This window comes from Mus pahari, chromosome 13 (assembly GCF_900095145.1).
Source record: "Mus pahari chromosome 13, PAHARI_EIJ_v1.1, whole genome shotgun sequence".
NCBI classification, from domain to species: domain Eukaryota; kingdom Metazoa; phylum Chordata; class Mammalia; order Rodentia; family Muridae; genus Mus; species Mus pahari.
Window position 1 is genome coordinate 2,490,013 of NC_034602.1, and position 8,524 is coordinate 2,498,536.

Genomic DNA, 8,524 nt, shown 5'->3' on the forward strand with positions numbered 1-8,524 from the left:
GGGAGCACTCCCCTCCTCGGGTGAGGAAAGGCGCTGGATGCCAGGCGGACACCCCTCCTCGGTCGGGGAGGAAAGGTGTTGGGTGTTGGAACGGCCTGCGGACAGCCGCCAGGCGAACACCCCTCCTGGGCAGGAGAGGCGCAGGACCGCCACTTGACTTTATGACAGAGAAAGGAGAGCAAAACAAAATGAAGGGGCAGATTATTCCCAGTGTAGATTATTGCTACTCTTATATTTTTGGTTTTGGTTTAACTCTAAAACTTTTGCTAATGTATAAATATTTCCTCAGGATTTGTAAGAATATTGAGTATGATTAGAAACCTGTTAAATCAGTAACAAAAGGGTTAACTTAAACTCATAACCCTGGGGTTAATAGTTAAAAATCTATGAATGGTTAAAGGAAACAGATCGCTGACTGCCATCTTAGCTGCTATCCTCCCATGGGGATGGAGGCAGTCATGTGGCAGTAAGCCATCTTTGATAGGGTTGGAGAGATCGATTTGCCATGTTACTTCACTACTAGTTTGATTAAAAGTGACATGGCATAAGAAGCCTGGGAAGCTGCTATGGATGGTTGAAAGGGCTTCACTGTCATCCCATGTTTTTATTTTCTGGCTTTTTCATCTCTCCTGTGGTACATCTTAAAGGCCACCATTAATACTTCTGCCTGTGGAGTCAGGGGTCCTTTCTCTAGATGTTTAAACTTGGCCCTAATACCAGGAAAATTCTGGAATAGTTGGGTTGTAAGGAGTTATTTTACATATGGAGATTCAGGATCCAGATTGTATATTGTAGGAGCGTCTTTGTAAGGCAGTCTAGGAACTGAGATGAGTTTTCATGTTTCTCCTGGATGACCTCTTGGATTTTTTTCATAATTTACCACTTTAAGAATGGCCTTGAAGAGACTAGTCAGAAGACAAGTTATAAACTGTTTGCTAGCAAGGATGCCCTCTAGGGTATTGTAGTTCTATCCAGGGTCTCAGTATGGACTGCCTCAGCACTGACTAGGTAGATGGCATTAGTCTGGTGGATTTCTTCTGAATGTACCATAGCCTGGTCACAGACTTGCCTGTGCTCCTCCAGAAAAAAAAAATGTTGGTGAGAATCATATAAACAGCACTGAAGGTAAGATTATAAGATTAGGTAATATACTAGAATTTTTTAATGAAGTTGGAAGAATTAGCAGTATAGGACCCCAATCTTTTTTTCTGTTTGAGAAAGTTTGCTTAGTGAGAAAGGAGAAATAAACTCTGACCAAGTCGTTTAACCTGGCAATCTCCTGCAAAAGGAGAACTGTGGCTAGTTTTGATGAGGTAGGAGGAGGTAAAGGGGATCCCATAACAGAGGAGGAAAATGCAGATGGGGGGCGGGTAAGGGCTGCAGTAATCTAACACTGGTCAACTGAAGGGCTTGATTTTGGCAGCCAATCATTGATGAAGGAAAAGGCTGGAGAAAGAAAGAGGGAGCTGTAGACTGAGGCCTACGAAGTGAAGCTCCTTAGATGAATCATCTGGTTTGGGCTTCATAGCCAGTTGTTTTTCCTTCTGGGACTTTGTTTCAAATATAGTCAGAAGGTTTACTGAGTCATGTCCTGTGATAACACTTGTAAACCACCCAGACACTGGGGTATTGACTGCCACTTTGTCCCTTGTAGTATGAGGAAATCAAGCCCAGATTGCCCTCCAGTTATCTTTCTAAAACTGGCTGTGCAGAACTGAGATGCCTGGGCTTTCTTGGCCAGACCATTGCCATCTCTAACAGGAAGCCCTCAGTAGAGATATACTATCAAGGCAGTCTATCTCTTTCCTACTGAACACTGTAGCTACCTACTCAGTCATGATGGAGTTTCAGGGATCCATCTCTCTCTCCTTCCTTTCCTCCTATTGTCAGACTATGGGAACAGCTTTACTAGCTTCATGAAACTCCAGCATTTAGCTGTATCTTTAGGAATATCTCTCTTACTCATTATTCATTTCTTCCTTGTGGTACCAACCTATCCTATCTCCTCCCTGGGAAGAGACCTCCTACCCAAAGTGAGAACTTCTATTTCTTTGCTCCCCTCATCTGCATGACTATCCCCCTCTCTTCCTTCTCCTCCTCCTTCTCCTTCTCCAAATCACATAATCTGACATACCTTTTCCCTTTCCAGCATTCCAAGTGCATCCCTGAGTATAGGATACCCCAAAAGCACTTCTGTAGCCAAACATAACCCTCACCTCATCATCCAGCAAGAAATATTTCAATTCCATCCAAGGAAAAAAGCAAGATGTTGCCCACCTACTTGATCCTGCCTGTTTGGAGAGCTTTGTCTCTCTGTATGTATACGCAGATGGGTTTATGTTTTCTGGTGTGTCCATAAGACTTGTGGCAAGCTGGGGAGCTGAGATAGAAATGGGTCAGGCTGAGTTGAATGTACAAATGATGGTTATCTCCACATGTTTTGTTTCTGATTGGCTTCCTTTAGTGTATGAGCTTTGTATGTTCTCTGTTCACTGGTTTTGCTTTTGTGTCTCTGCCACTGCTTTGATGACCAGAGCTCAGAATTTATCCAGGACTTTTAGTCAATAGATTCAGCTTATGAACTTAAAAAAAAATGCTTGTTTAATATGATATTAAAGTGATGCCTTCATACATTCATTTACCAGAATGTATCTTTGGTCACAGCTGAACTTTTCAAAAGTAATAAAAAAGTTAACCTATTACTTACTGTCTTCTCTCCTTGTCACCTTTCCCAACTTCTAACATACGAGGGTCTCCAAACAGCACTTTCTTCCAGAGTTCGAACACTACTCACTTTGAGAATTTTCCCTTCATAGTATTAGTAGTGGATGTAATAAACACATCTCAATATTTCAAACTCAAGTTGCTGATTTGATATCTAAATTTAGTCTCTCTATTATTTCTTCTTATCTATACCTGTCCAAAGTAGTCTTTACATATAGATGGTTAACATACAAGAGACCTCTACCTCAACTCAACAGCCTTTCCTACTATGGTCAGGATATTGATCTATACGAGGCCATTAAAGGCTGATTCAGTACCCTACAATTCCCTTATCCATCTCTCATTACTGCAGTTTGTCACCATGCCTGTTTTCTCCATGAACAAAAGAAAGATTACTATAAAAGTGGTCAGAAACTTAGAGGTTACCCACATTGTTCCTGCAAATACCATGGTACACATCTGGCCATCCTAATTCATATTAGCTACCAAGTAACACTCTGCCTGGCTGCTTTGGAGAATGCTGGTCGTGTGTCCATCACGGGTCACTTACAACCACCATTTGTAGTCTCATCCTTTAGACTACTAGACTCTCACCTCACCTCTCATTATCTGCTCTGAGCAAAAACAAACAAACAAACAAACAAACAAACAACAACAAATCACCGCCATCACGTATCTCTCCTCTGTCTCTTTATTCAGTATCACTCTTCAGGAATATACATTATGGACACACTGGATCCCTCAGACTATAATAATCCTTTGATTCTGAGTACTGCCACCAAACCCTTATGACCAAACATTCAGAAAACCTTGATTTTATGTGGAACTCAGGTTTTTACCCTGCCTACCCATAAAGTAGACTTGATGTTTCTTTTCCTAAAATTAGGAGAGATACCTGGTGAAGAACCCATGCTGATTCCCATCACTGTGTTTGTGGCAGCATTACATGACAAATGAGTGGTTCAGGTCCCACCCTTACTTACAGACCTGGGTATAACCACTGGCATCACCACTGGAGTGGCAGAACTGACTGCTTCCCTTCCTATTTATCATTAGTTTTCCTCCTGTAGCACTGGCTGCCATAGTGCTACACAGTCAGCAACAATTAGACGTACTAACAGTAGAAAGAGTCAGTCTTTTTCTCTTCCCCAGGGAGAAATTTTGCATGTATGTTAACCAATTGGATATAATAAAAGACAAGATACAACTCCAGATGTAAGAAACACTTCAAAGCCTCCAGCCAGTGGATCATTGACAATCCAGTGTGGAATTGAATGCTACCCTTCTTAAACCCCCTTCTCCTTTTCTTATATTTTTAGTTGTAAACCTAGCCTTTAACAGCTGAGCCATCTCTCCAGTCCTCTCCTCCTTTTCTGAACCCTCCTATTTGGACTCTATGTTATAAATTTCTTGTCTAGAGTCTTTTCTCAACAGCAAATCTAAACAATTTCTAACTAGATATTCAATCACTTGCTATTACAGGATTACTGGTCCCTAGCTACAGAGCCAGAGGCTGGTGACTTCCAATTATAGTTTGCCCAAATGATTTTGATGACCCCCATTCAACAGTAGTAGTCTAATGATAATGTGACCATCCTTTCCCAACCTTTGATTGGTTAATAAATAAAAAGTGAAAAATGTAATGTGCCCCTTGGGTCATATGAGTAGCAAAGCCCCTCTTCTGAGGACCTCCAAACACCAGATTCTGCCCACAGAGTATTCTTACTGCTCTAACAGCCAGTCCCACCCTACAGAGTAAAAGTGCAAGCTCAGGACTTGAAATACAACCGAGCCCCACCCTGGAAATCTGTTCCTCCTACCTTAAGAAATCCTGTACAAACCCTGTCTTCTGATCAGAGCTCTACTGCCTCTTACCCAAGCAGTAGCAGCCATGATCCTGGGTTCTTCCCTCCAGGTAAAGGTCTTTTGTGAGGTTTGTTTGAGGTGTGATTTTATTTCTTGCCTCCCAACTGACAGAATACTTTTCCATCTGATCTATAACACTTACAAATGAAGAGATGACTGTATAGAACAGTTGTAAGAAGCTGGATATAATGGATTTAGTTAAAACTGGTGACAAAGAGTTTCCCATAGGAAGTGGTATGGAAACCCCACATCTGCTGTACAGCAGTGTATGTTCAGGGAAGGTAGAGTTTCTTGAACTACAAGGGTACCAGGAGTGCCCTTCCATGTTTATGGAGCAGCACCTTAAATCATGTTTATGTACACTATTCAATCAGACAGTATACTCATATCCAAAGGAATAATGGTTTTTCTATACTTAGAAAATGGATTATTGCTAGGTATTATATTTCTTTTTTTGTTTTGTTTTTTTGTTTTTTTTTGTTTGTTTGTTTTGTTTTTTGAGTCAGGGTTTCTCTGTGTAGCCCTGGCTGTCCTGGAACTCACTCTGTAGACCAGGCTGGCCTCGAACTCAGAAATCCACCTGCCTCTGCCTCCCAGGTGCTGGGATTAAAGGCGTGAGCCACCACGCCCGGCCGGTATTTTATTTCAAAAGAAGTTGTCTTTTATAAAGGCTGGTACTCTACCAGCAAAAACTACAAGAACTTAAGAAATGTATCCTTGGATATTATGTGAACAGTTTTTAATAAGAAAACATTTAAAAATATCCCAAAAGATTATGTATCATCTCTAGGAAGGCATTTCATGCCAAAACTATCCAGACTTATCTCCCAGTTCCCTACATGCATGTTTGAGGTGATATGAACCATAGGAAGATTACATGGTGTATAAGTAAATATAGCTAATATTTATACAATTTTATTAGCTAACCAAAAAAGTAGGATCACCCACAACATCATAAACAACAAAAATAATGGACTCCATGTAATATAAAGTTATAGTTGTTTAAAGAATTTTATATCAAAATGAAAAGTGTTACATCTGTTTTGATATAAACTCACATAGATATACAAGTTTTTTTCTGGATACAGAGCCATAGATTTTCAGAACTGACTAGAAAGTTACATATCCTTTAGGGAAGCTCATATTATAAGTGAAAGAATATCAGGTTCACAGAGATTAGGAGTGTTGTGCTAGACAGACAGCTAGTTAAAATGGGACTCAGGCCAAGATAGATGTAGGTTGACCTGATAATTGGCTCATACCATTACTATAATTCAGTGTAATGATGTTCTTAAATCTTTTTTTTGTTTGTTTTATTTTTTGTTTGTTTGTTTTTTTCGAGACAGGGTTTCTCTGAGTAGCCCTGGCTGTCCTGGAACTCAACTTTGTAGACCAGGCTGGCCTCAAACTCAGAAATCTGCCTGCTTCTGCCTCCGAGTGCTGGGATTAAAGGCGTGTGCCACCACCACCTGGCTAAATCTATTATTTTTTCCTGCAGCTGTTCTTATTGTTTCATCCATAAGGATCTTCTAAGAAAACATTTAGTTTTTTTAGTGAAAGCAACATCTCCCATCCTAAGTAAGAAAGCATTTTATAGGATATTTTTTCCCCTGAAACATCTCCAAAATACTTTAAAAATCACAAAGTTGTAGTATACAATCATAAGTCTGCATAGAAAATTGACTTCTAAAATTCTCTGCTCATGGGGCTGAAGTGGCTGGTTGAACAAAGGGTCACAGTGATACTCCTCAAATTGAAATTTGAGATATAGTTGTTACTGTATTTCAAAAATCCAAGCCTTGTTTCAATCCCTCTACTCATGCCATCATTGTTTACTTGATGCCCATAGGGATGTATTAATGCCACCATGTCTCTGTGTGTTGGTCTGCAGTGGGGAATTTTATTCAGTCACATCTTTAAATGACTGATGTACTTAGCTGATGACCTTATTGTAAATCATGGTGCTTTCCTTTTATGATTTCAGTTGCTTTTCATATATAACTATGATGTAAACTATCAGTTTTGAATAATTATCCTTACATAGTCTGTATTGACTAAATTATGTATCACAATGAATGTTAAAAATAAAGCAGTTTGCTGTAGGTCCAAAGCAAGTAAAGAATATTTGTTACAAGTCCTGTTGGGAAATCTGTTCCCTTTGATCAAATATTCTGGCACCAGCTTCTGCTTGGCAAGAACTCTGTGTACTTTGTGCCTCACAGGGTACCTGCCCACCTCTTGAGAGATTCCAGGGCCATTATAAGCACTCAGAACTGCCTGATGTCCTCGCCTGCCTCTATGCTAGGCTTCAGCAGACCTTCCTGACAGAAATGGCTCTGGAATATCCACCAAATGGGCCCCTTTCAGTGAGCATGGCTACTTTTGTTGTGCTAGTGTGCACAGAAGTACCTAATTTTAGGCCTGGAAATGAAAACTTACCCTCTCATGCAATTTGATCACAATGTGGCCTCATAATGCCGTCTTTCAGAGCTTTGAGAAGGGATAAGAGCTGCTTGCAAATCAGTTTCTGAACAAAGAAAAAGAACCTGTCACTATTGCCAGAAGTGCTGAGAAGGGTACACAGGAGCTAAGGAAATTGTGCCTCTCACTTCCATGGCAACACAGTATTAGTCTAGCTTCATAACTCAGAACTGCTCCTTTATCTCGGGTTATGTGCAAACATCAGCAGCTTAGTACACAGGCAGAGATGGCAGGATTCTCTGACAAATGCAGTCCCTATGTACTTTCCCTTTTCTGTAGTGGAAATTATTATATGTTGTTTTCATCTCCTTTTCCATGTCACATTTTCTGACAATATGATTTGCCAATATTTTTGCATCTTGTCAGGCTATAAGTACAGGTTTCTTTATGGGTAGAAATTACTCTAGGGGGCATTAGTAACTGTTTTACACATACACAGAGGCACACACACATGTACACAAACATAGACAAATGCAAAAACACATATGCTCAGTCACAGTATAAGGCTTTCTGTGATACAGCAAAGTGAAGTGAATGTTCTTCAGCTGCTGTGTGGAAATTTCTACTCTGTTGTCCTTCAGAGTAATTGGTATAGAATTCTTTTTTTCTTATGAATATTGATCCCAATATGGGACACCCATGTGTAGAGGCTGGATAGGAATATTAGTCAATATGACCACTTTTGGAGTCATATTTGGGAGTAAATGGATAATACTTATAATTAGCAAAAAGGGGAAGCCTACACCTAGCTCAGTAGAACCTCATAGGACAAATGGGAACTCTATTAGTGTGAGAATGTTGGAATGCAGGCACATGTAGATACAGAAAGCAAGTTGTTGGGGTGGTGTTGGAGACTAAGTGACCTAAATGAATGGAGACTTAAACTAACGCCTAGAAAAGATAATGTCAATGAATAAAATTTTTCGGGGGAAAAGTCCAAGACATCATAAGAGTTTTCAAAATTCTAGGATACATTATACTCTAATGAGCTTTGCTCATTCATAAAGAGTCTTGCTTTGGAGCCTGATCTAGCTATTGAAAGTGGGTGTAGAAAGGTCTTGTAGGTATAGGCTACTTCCTCTGTGACTGGGAAAAAAGTGTCTAAGCTATACTGTCTTTCTCTTTCTGATTCTGGTGTTTCCTATAATGATACTCAGACATTTTCCATGAAATCTTGTGTTCCAACATAACTCCTCAAGGTAGCCTAAACAAAGTAAATATTGCTTATGAAATATAACATATTGAAAACTAACCATTGTTGCCATTTAGTTGGTAATCACCTATATGTCCTTTCATGTAAGACAAAGATGCGTGCAAATAGGCAATATCTATACTATCTGAATTTAACCATATCATGCACAAAAATTAATATTGGTAAATTATGATCTTTAATAACATAAGATTGCTGATACACACACACACACACACACACACACACACACACACACACACA

General features: G+C 39.8%; 1 protein-coding gene across 5 annotated transcripts in view; it reads left to right on the forward strand.

The window, feature by feature from the left end:
• Ccdc85a (coiled-coil domain containing 85A) overlaps positions 1-8,524 on the forward strand; it is a 194,032-nt gene that overhangs the window by 152,111 nt on the left and 33,397 nt on the right. The window lies entirely within an intron of this gene.